The 7928-nt window shown below is 33.7% G+C and overlaps 1 long non-coding RNA gene and 1 pseudogene across 1 annotated transcript; one reads left to right on the forward strand and one right to left on the reverse strand.

Moving 5' to 3' along the window:
- Positions 1 to 1126: 1126 nt before the first annotated feature.
- Positions 1127 to 2049, reverse strand: LOC134251726 (uncharacterized). Its single transcript, XR_009988802.1, has 3 exons — positions 1871 to 2049; positions 1438 to 1542; positions 1127 to 1268 (listed from the first exon to the last, which is right to left on the reverse strand). It is a non-coding gene; the product is annotated as an uncharacterized LOC134251726 (long non-coding RNA).
- A 4399-nt stretch (positions 2050 to 6448) lies between these two features.
- On the forward strand, positions 6449 to 7422 carry LOC134251725 (uncharacterized; annotated as a pseudogene).
- Positions 7423 to 7928: the final 506 nt, after the last annotated feature.

Consider the following 7928-nt stretch of genomic DNA (forward strand, 5'->3'; position numbering starts at 1 on the left):
AAGAAAGGACCAAGATACTATTCGTATCCTTAGTTTTTGTGTGTTTCTTGCCGGAAAAATGTTTGGAAATAATTAACCCGAGCAAATGGATAAATATCCTGAGGGATCTTGAAAACGGTAAAACTTGCTTTGCTAAATTCCTTGCACAGATAACTAAGTTACATATCAAACGACCCCAAAAGCCTGAAGCATGCTCCTGTCTGAAAAATATTTCAATGTTTTAATTTTTTGGAATTGTCATTTTTTTTTCTTGAAAAATGCAGTCATTTCTTGAAAAATAGGAACAAAATGTTTGTTGCTAGGACATGATATACAAAGGAGAATTATTCGCTATCTCAGTTTTTCTGTATTTCTTGCATGAAAATTTCATGAAAAAATGCCCCGGGCAAATGGGAAAGAGCCTGAGGGATCTTGAAAACGGTAACACTTGCAGGAAAATCTTTGCTCAATTCCTGGCCCAGTTAGCTTAGTTAGATATAATACGACCCCAAAAGCCTGATACTCTCCTATCTGAAAAATATTTCGATTTTTTATTTTTTGGAAATTGTAATTTTCTATTTCTTGACCAATACCGTCATTTTAAAAATTCCAGCAAAATGTTTGTTGCTTGGACATGATATAGAAAGGACCAAAAATACTATTCGTACCTTCAGTTTTCTTGTATTTTTTGCAGGAAAAATGTTTGGAAATAAATGCCCCGGGCAAACGGGAAATAGCCTGAGGGATCTTAAAAAAGGTTACATTTGCAGGAAAATCTTTGCTCTTTTCCTGGCCCAAATAACTCAATTACATATTCAACGACCTCAAAAGCCTGAAGCATGCTCCTGTCTGAAAAACATTCCAATGTTCTAATTTTTGGGAATTGTGATTTTTTTATTTTTTGATAAGGCTGTTTGAAGTTAATTCTACGTTTAACGTCACATCTAAAGTTCAAAACCTACGAGGGAGGGAGGAAAAAATAAACAAACAAAATTTTCAAACAATTGTGAATTTATTCAAGTTAACCTATTCAGTACATTAAAAACATTACAATTAAGTAATATGAGCATTTAATTGATATGGCACCTAAGATTAATTTTCCTAGCAGAGTTTTTCTTTAGTATATAAATCAGTTTGAGTCCTATTGTTAGCGAAAATGTAGTCTAAGACTGAATGTGCAGGAAAGTGGCTTTTAACTAGGCCTCAGTTGTCCTTTGGGTTTATATTGCCACATGTCCATGGTACCCTGGAGGCAAACGCTTCTTCTTGTGGAAATAGTTGCTCAATATCTACAATTAAAATTATTGATGACAATATTTAAAACTGTTCATGTTGAAATATCCTCAAACTGAATTATGTCGTATTTTTTCTTAGTACTAGATCTACTAGCATTAAGTTTTGAAAGTGTGAATACTAATACTTGGACCATACTGATAGCTGTTAGATTATCTTTAATACCTTGAATTCCACACAAAGGACAGGATTCTTCATGTCTTGGAATACCTCAAACCACTTTCCTTACTCTCCTTCACTTGAAAGGCCCTATCTTCGGTAAGCTTCTCCCTGCTCAAATGGTTATGACAAGTATTATCTTTTCCAAAAATTGTAGCTATTTGTACTGGTACATGAATTATGAAGAAATCAATTATCTTACTCATTACTGTTCCTTTCGATTTTTACAGATTTTTTTTAAAATATTAAATAAATCAAATAAGATTTAAATCATGCTTTTCACTGTATATAAATATTGGTTTTTGACACACTTTCCACTCAGAATAATTACGAACTGAGAGTCTGTCAGTCTGTACATGTGATTCGAAGACTGACAAAAAATCAACAAACTAGACTTTGTCATTAACTTCAATCATAAAATCATCTATTTTTTACTTACATTTATGGTCTCAAGCTCTTTAATTCACTAGTTTTCTTTAATAAGACACCAACTGCCTTTACTGCGACTATCAAAGCACATTTTCTGTCACTACGGGAAGCAGAATTTAGTCGCTAATTGTAGAACCAAACCGGAACGGACATACGGAATTCCGAATTGTTTGTTTTTTTCAAAGACGAATTTCTCATAAACCTACGCGCGCGGGTGACGTTAAACATAGTTTTAATTTTAGACAGCCTAAATACCGTCATTTTGAAAAATAGGAACAAAATGTTTGTTGCTAGGACATAATAAAGAAAGGAAGCAATATATTATTCGTTATCTCAGTTTTTGTGTATTTCTTGCATGAAAAAAGTTTATGAAAAATTGCCCCCGGCAAATTTGAAAGAGCCTCAGAGATCTCGAAAACGTTGACACTTGCAGGAAATTAATTACTTGATTCCTGGCCATGATAACTCATTTACATACTAAACAACCCCAAAAGATTGATACATTCTCCAATCTGAGAAATATTTCAATATTTTCATTTTTGAGAATTGTCACTTTTTACTTTTTGATTAATACCATCATTTTGTAAAATATGAACAAAATGTTTGTTGCTGGGACATGATATCGAAAGGATCAATATATTATTCGTTATCTCAGTGTTTGTGTATTTCTTGCAGGAAAAAAGATTGAAAGAAAAATGCCCCGGGCAAATGGAAAAATAGCCTGAGGGATCTTGAAGACGGTGACACTTCCAGGAAATTCTTTGCTCAATTCCTGGCCCAGATAACACAGTTACATATTAAATAACCCCAAAAGACTGATATATGCTTCTATCTGAAAAATATTTCAATATTTTATTTTTTGATAGTTGTAATTTTCTATTTCTTGACCAATACCGTCATCTTGAAAAATCGGAGGAAAATGATTGTTGCTGTGACATGATACAGAAGGGACCAATATACTATTCGTACCCTTAGTTTTCGTGTATTTCTTGCAGGAAAAATGTTTGGAAATAAATGCCCCGGGCAAATGGATAAATAGCCTGACGGATCTTGAAAAAGGTAACACTTGCAGGAAAATCTTTGCTCAATTCCTGGCCCAGATAACTCAATTACATATTAAACGACTCCTGTCTGAAAAATATTCCAATGTTTTAATTTTTGGGAATTGTCATTTTTTATTTTCTGATAAATACCGTCATTTTGAAAAATAGGAACAAAATGTTTGTTGCTAGGACATAATAAAGAAAGGAAGCAATATATTATTCGTTATCTCAGTTTTTGTGTATTTCTTGCAGAAAAAAGGATCGGAGAAAATGACCCAGGCAAATGGAAAAATAGACTGAGGGATCTTGAAAACGGTGACGCTTTAAGGAAATTCTTTGCTCAATTCCTGGCCCAGATAACACAGTTACATATTAAACAACCCCAAAAGCCTGATGCATGCTCCTATCTGAAGAATATTTCAATATTTTATTTTTTGGAAAATGTCATTTTTATTTTTTGACCAAAACAGTGATTTTGAAAAATAGGAACAAAATGTTTATTGCTGGGACATGATATAGAAAGGAGCAATATATTATTCGTCATCTCAGTGTTTGTGTATTTCTTGCAGGAAAAATGTTTGGAAATAAATGCCCAGGGCAAATGGGAAATAGCCTGAGGGATCCTGCAAACGGTTACATTTGCAGGAAAATCTTTGCTCAATTCCTGGCCCAGATAACTCAATTACATATTAAACGACACCAAAAGCCTGAAGCATGCTCCTGTCTGAAAAATATTCAAATGTTTTAATTTTTTGGAATTGTCATTTTTTATTTTTTGATAAATACCGTCATTTTGAAAAATAGGAACAAAATGTTTGTTGCTGGGACATGATATAGAAAGGAAAAATAGTCGGGATTTGAATAGATAAGACATTGAAGGCTGTATGACGACACCATTTTCATTTGCGATCTTCCATTGTTGAAAATAAAAAAAATCTCCAGATTACTGTTTGTAACCTCCGTGTTTTCCTTTCCGATTTTTGCTATGTATAATACATCCAAATGTTAAAAAATAATCCTGAAATAGGTTTGAATAATTGTTTTCCTGCTCAGATACGTAGCTCGCTGCGGCCGTTGCAACCATTGTTTACAACGTTGCACTCGGCACACCTCGGCCGATTCGTACCTCATCTAACCTCGGCTGTATTACGTATCGCGCCATTAACCGGACTGCTTTCTAAACAATATGGCTGCACCCATTAGAAAAAACAAAAAATGTTGACATAAACGAAAGCTGACGAAAGCTTTAAATAATGGAGATAACTCCTGTGAAGCCTGTGTTCCCTAGGTGCTGTTTACTCTGTCGTGATGAGAAAAGGCGATTACATTGTTTAACGAAGCACAAATCCTTAAAAGAAAATTATAGAGCATGTGTTGAACAGTTTCTAGGGCAAAGTTTAGATCCCAATTATCTGGAATATATGTACGTGTGTGAAATATGTTGTACTACATGTAAAACATATCATAAATTTAGGACTGCTTGTTTAGAAAACTTGAACAGCTTTTATGATAGTCATAGCAGGATCAAGAGATTGGCGAAAACTCCCCCTTCTGCTCAGAAGTCAATAAATTCAACAATACAGTCTGTGTGCAGTTCGGTGGAGAAGATAAGTTTAGGAAATGTGAGTGATAGGACTAGCAGTGATAGGACTTGCAGTGAAAAAGAACAGCGTTCATGCAAATCCCAGAGATCGCTTAATTTTCAGACAAATGATGCATCCTCTACTGTTAATGCTGCATCCTCTACTGTTAATGCTGCATCCTCTACTGATAATGCTGCATGTACCACTTCAGACATAGATCTATTTGACCACAGCTACGGTTTCTTGACTTCTAAAACTTGTGAAAAGACACATACTGTGGATTCAGATATTGATAGTAATACAGCCATTTCTAAATTTCTTCTTGGTAAACAACTAAATAAAGTGACTGAAGAGATAAATGAGACTTTGACAAGAATGGCTAGATCCAGTATACTAATTTAGAAGAGACTATATATTTTGTCCGAGAAGCATTGGTTCCTAAGTGCATTTAACGAAATGGAACAACACTGTCCACAGTTTCTTGAGGTGCTTTTTGTCTCATTTGGTAAATATTGTTTGTATTTAATTATTTAATTAAGGTCTTTTGCCGCAATGGAATACCTAATTGTTCTTATATTAATTTTTCGTAATTATTTCTTTTCCTTACCAGTTCTGTGCACATGATTTCTTAGGAACAGTGACCTCAATATGCAACTTTCGAGACTGTAACTCTCTTAAAACTACATCTTACATATTGTTTACTGTATGATATTTCTGTAAATAAAGATGTATTAAGGTATTTAAGGATAACTATTTACAGGCGACAAAGTGTCTTCTGATTCTAAAGTGGCAACAGCTGCAACTGTTTATGGTATGATTCTCCATAGCAGAAACGTGAGAGCTTGTGCCATTCAGAGGTTATATATAGGCTCTTGCCATTCGTTTCCATGCAGATAACCAGGTATATATTTGTGTAGTTAAAAATTGTTCTCTGCATCAGTGCAAATACAAAACCCTGGACTTTGGTTCATTGGTTCAAGTGACATGACAAAGAAATTTCTATAAAAAAGAAAGCATCACAGATTTAACTGCTGAATATCTTGGATTTAAACTGATTCAAAAGTATTAAACTTGGTATTGTACGTTAAATAAAGATAGTGAAAATTAAAAGGACTTACATGACATTTATACAAGTACATGTACAGTTGAACTCCAGTATATGGAATACCATGATTTCAAATACATGTACTATGGACATCTTGAAGTGATTTTAAAGTCCTAAACAGCCTTGATAAGACATACGTCTCAAAATCTCAATTATCTCTAAAGTTTTGTTCTATCCCTAGGACTATAGGATAGTAAGGATAGAATGACAGGGTACACCTCTTTTACATTTTTTTTTAAATGAAAAAAAGAGAGGATCTGTTTTCAAAAGATTACGAAAGAAATAGAATGACACACACAAAAAAAAAAAAAAAGAAAAGAAATACTTATCTTTCATACATCCTTAAAATCTGTCAGGTTTTTGATTTGCACTTGCTAAGTGTTTTAATGATTATTTATTATTAATTTAATTGTTTTTACTGACATTTCATTGAAAACATTCTTGATATTAAATATTTTATTAGTTATACTAATTTCCTTTTTTAATTTTATGTTTTGTTTTTTGGAATTGTCAGATGGAAAGCTTTCATCATTACAGTAAGTATACATCGAGATTCACTCAACATTCCATAATGAGTTTAAGCTTAGAAGGGGAAAAGTGTCCATTAGATTTTGATTGACAGTGAATATAGATACCAATATTAATGTGGATTCCATCTTCAACATAATTGGTAGATTTAAAAGTACATGTGTATTTTAATCAGCCTGAAATTTTAAATTTATTTTAAAGCTAGTATTACCTCTGCATAGTGTTACTGTATAGAAAAAATATATTGAATCATGTGTCATTTTATCCATAAGTGATTGGAATAAAGTATTGGTATTAAGTAGTATAATAATAAGTAAAAGAAAATATACATGGAAAAGATTGTAAGGGAAATTAAAACAACCTTTATGCATAACACTTTGTATCTGTATTTGTAGCTGTTGGCGAGATTGCACAAAGTTCACTTCACCTTGTCACATGAGACTAAGAGGAATTTGATGAAAGATTTTTCTGACTTTTCCGACTTTCAAATCATGGAAAAAGTGAGTCTTGGAAAGGATGGAAAAAGTAATGGGGACAATTTGGACGTGTATTTAAGAACAAATTATATCAGAATGGACAACAAAAAGCCTCAGACTTCATATTCGACAGAATCGATACTAAACATTTAGATGACACTTGCAGTATAGGAGACATCAAAAGTGTTACTTGGAAAAACTTTGTTCCTTCGAATGATGAAGATACTTTGTACAAAGATTCATTAAAAGTTTTGCTGGGCAGGATCATGGTCCAGTATTTTCCGAAATTCGATTGGTTGAAATCTGTTCTCCCGGACCACATTCCTCATCCATTGGCTGACACAATGTCAGAAAGATCAGAGGTACATTGGCTGCCTGTAATGATGAAAAATGAGACCTGCTACTCAGACTGTGTCCACATCATGAAAGCATATGAAGCAATGATATTGCAGTGGTACACTAAAAGTGGACGAGGTGAGTCATATAAAATTTATCGGACACAAACTAAAGGATGTCAGACATTTTTGGTAATCATTATCCCGATCTATTAATTTGTAGCATGTGACCTGGAAAGGCTCAAGGTCCCAGTTGGTGGGGACCAGCTGACGCGTGTAAGATTGCAAGGTGCCAAGGCAGGTGCACTAACAGCAAAAGATCGTTTAGAACATTTGGAGCCCATCATAGTCGAAATGTTCCATACACTGCAAGACCTATTAGAGGTAGAAACAGTTATCAGAAAAAATACTGAAGACCAAGGGCCCACTCGATTGGGACCCTTCTTATTCCAGAATAACCCTTCTGTCTGCTCGATTGGTTTGGTAGGGTAGACTTAGAAGGCCTTCTCAGCCTTCCACGTCAGAGATGGAAGGATAGCTGAAGGATAGCATTCTAATATGGCGTCAAGCGGTTTGGTGAAAACTTGGGGGATCTTTATTATTGTAAATAAATTGCAAAAAAGTATTTTTATCATGTACGAAGGGTAATTCTGTTAAGAAGCCTTTTTCTGTTATATAATTGCAGTAAAATCAACCATTGAACACAGTTTCATAATTTACCATGTATATATGGGGTGCAGCTTTGAGCCGTAAATAGGTCCCTGATTTGACCATAATTATTTTATTTGCTCTTTAATATTCTTCTGCAGACACTTGATGTTTTAAATCTTTCTTTACATAAATAAAAAAAAAATATTCCCAATACTATTATATTAAATTAATTTTTCGACTCTTTATTTATCTCAAGTTTCCCTTTCGAACTAACATTTAATGCTTTGAAAAAACGGATTCAAATTCTTGAAATTCAATTCAACACATTGCAGATAATATACCACCCT

This window comes from Saccostrea cucullata, unplaced genomic scaffold, assembly GCF_032062105.1.
Source record: "Saccostrea cucullata isolate Sc308-1 unplaced genomic scaffold, CSIRO_AGI_Scuc_v1 ctg3839, whole genome shotgun sequence".
Lineage (NCBI taxonomy): Eukaryota > Metazoa > Mollusca > Bivalvia > Ostreida > Ostreidae > Saccostrea > Saccostrea cuccullata.